Raw genomic sequence first — 3,489 nt, forward strand, 5'->3', positions numbered from 1 at the left:
TCACCTACCCATGCATATATGTATATATTTAGTAAGTGTGCAATAAAAAGAAGAGTAGAAAAAATTTACCAAGAAACTTACATACGCATGAACTAGAAGCTATGTGTGCATTTGCTCTGATATTAGAGTTTTTTTCTATATGATTTTGTCCAAGCAAAATACAACATATTCGCTATTGGTTTGATTGCTGACTTCACTAACAAAATAGCATTGATCATACATAAAATAATAAGTTCGATTGTTTATACGTTTGAACAGACATGTTTTTCCCATTGCGTGTACCTTTTCAAAAACATAGAAATATAAAGACATGTAATTTGCCTCTGTTAAAAAAATCATGAATTCTGAAAAGGTACACGCAATGGGAAAAACATGTCTGTTCAAACGTATAAACAATCGAACTTATTATTTTATGTATGATCAATGCTATTTTGTTAGTGAAGTCAGCAATCAAACCAATAGCGAACATGTTGTATTTTGCTTGGACAAAATCATATAGAAAAAACTCTAATATCAGAGCAAATGCACACATAGCTTCTAGTTCATGCCTATGTATTTTTTTTGGTAAATTTTTTCTACTCTTCTTTTTATTGCACACTTACTAAATATATATATGCATGGGTAGGTGAGACAATATTTTTGAATGTGATGTTTGGATTTTGTTTGTGTGCTTTTTTTTTAAATTATATGACTGGCTTCGTGTGCATAAAATACACAAGTCTTCCAAATTATTTAAAATTTGATTTTTGCTGAAATTTTATACTGGCTTCATACTAAAATATGATGTTTGCCTATGACATGATACGAAAACACCGGAGCAGCGCAACCACAGTTGTTATTAGTGTAAATGCTCTTAATATGTTTGGCTGTCAAGACTCGGCTATGCCATACAGTAACAATAGTTTCATGAAGAATATTCATAAACAACATATACAATAATTGATTATTTTTTATATATTAAGTTTTTATTATTATATTCTTATATCAAATACAATAGAATTATTGACTAAATTTTATTACTTATATTATATAGAATATAACTATAAACCGTAGATAACTAATTATACATTAACTTTAATTAACTAGAACTATTAACTAAATTTATTTATATATTACTTATAACTATTTAAAATAAACTTACTTATATAAGGGTGAATAATATTATTTATTGTTAATTTTTCTAATCATTCATAAATATTATTAGACTAATATTTTTACATAAATATAAATTTTTACAATTTTTTTAATTTATTTTTAAATTTTGCATTATCTTGGCTACTTTTTAATAGCCACTTTGAGTTCTTATATAATAGAACTTTTATTAGGAAGTCCAACAAAATTTCGCGATGGCTCCCGCACATCGGCTCCTCACACCAATTTTCGCTTTGTACATTTTTTTCAATTCTTCTTTTATGCTATTTATTATAATATTTTTAATGCCATTTGAATTATATTCCTTATATTCCATATATGTAACAAATTATTAAAAATATTATAATAAATAGCATAAAAGAAGAAATGAAAAAAATGTACAAAGCGAAAATTGGTGTGAGGAGCCGATGAAACTATTGTTACTGTATGGCATAGCCGAGTCTTGACAGCCAAACATATTAAGAGCATTTACACTAATAACAACTGTGGTTGCGCTGCTCCGGTGTTTTCGTTTGCTTGGACAAAATCATATAGAAAAAACTCTAATATCAGAGCAAATGCACACATAGCTTCTAGTTCATGCCTATGTATTTTTTTTGGTAAATTTTTTCTACTCTTCTTTTTATTGCACACTTACTAAATATATATATGCATGGGTAGGTGAGACAATATTTTTGAATGTGATGTTTGGATTTTGTTTGTGTGCTTTTTTTTTAAATTATATGACTGGCTTCGTGTGCATAAAATACACAAGTCTTCCAAATTATTTAAAATTTGATTTTTGCTGAAATTTTATACTGGCTTCATACTAAAATATGATGTTTGCCTATGACATGATACGAAAACACCGGAGCAGCGCAACCACAGTTGTTATTAGTGTAAATGCTCTTAATATGTTTGGCTGTCAAGACTCGGCTATGCCATACAGTAACAATAGTTTCATGAAGAATATTCATAAACAACATATACAATAATTGATTATTTTTTATATATTAAGTTTTTATTATTATATTCTTATATCAAATACAATAGAATTATTGACTAAATTTTATTACTTATATTATATAGAATATAACTATAAACCGTAGATAACTAATTATACATTAACTTTAATTAACTAGAACTATTAACTAAATTTATTTATATATTACTTATAACTATTTAAAATAAACTTACTTATATAAGGGTGAATAATATTATTTATTGTTAATTTTTCTAATCATTCATAAATATTATTAGACTAATATTTTTACATAAATATAAATTTTTACAATTTTTTTAATTTATTTTTAAATTTTGCATTATCTTGGCTAATTTTTAATACCCACTTTAAGTTCTTATATAATAAAACTTTTATTAAGAAGTCCAACAAAATTTCGCGATGCCTCCCGCACATCGGCTCCTCAAACCAATTTTCGCTTTGTACATTTTTTTTCATTTCTTCTTTTATGCTATTTATTATAATTTTTTTAATGCCATTTACATGATATTCCTTATATTCCATATATGTAACAAATTTTCACGTATAGTTTGCATATCACATTTCAATCAAAATTTAATTGCGTGCAAGTCAATACCTATATATATTTCTTTGCGTTTACTAATTATTAAAAAATTATGGCTATTATTTATAAAAAGTGTATTTTGAATTGTCGTTTTAATGACATAAGTGTTATCAAATTTCCAAATGACAAAACCTTATTATCAAAATGGATTCAAAATTTAAACTTTTCAAATAGTTTTGTTCCTTCTAAAAAGGATTTGCTTTGCAGCAGACATTTCAGTGATAATTGTATTGGAAATCGGCGATTAAAACATGGATGTGTGCTTAAACATGGAAGTAGCTTTCAACATAAAAATTAAACATTTATTGGCAACAATATGTGTTCTACAATTATTTCCTAAATCGACAAAGCCATCTATACAATCCGATTTATTATTGTACTCCAGATCAGACCTCACTGAAATTTCATCCATTATTAAAGAGCACTCGCGCTCTTGAGGTGACATCTTTGACACAATGGGTGTTAAATGAGTAGAAACTTGGACATCGATTCCAGGATTAATGCATTTTATAGGCCGCCATTTATATATACTGGATATGCATGGCAGTTTGAAACCCATATCATCTCTCATTAAATTGTAGCACATAGAAGAGGTGTACTGAATATTTTGCACCACTGTCTTTTCAATATCGGAATAATGATGGGAGGTGCTGACTATCATTCTGGCAAAACACTTTGAATAAGGTGATGCGTTTACATCGGGAATAATTGCATTTTTTTTAATTTCTTCCACAGATGCATTCAAGTCTGCATTTTGCTTCTGTAGTTTTGT

Source organism: Teleopsis dalmanni, chromosome 2 (genome assembly GCF_002237135.1).
Source record: "Teleopsis dalmanni isolate 2A chromosome 2, ASM223713v2, whole genome shotgun sequence".
Lineage (NCBI taxonomy): Eukaryota > Metazoa > Arthropoda > Insecta > Diptera > Diopsidae > Teleopsis > Teleopsis dalmanni.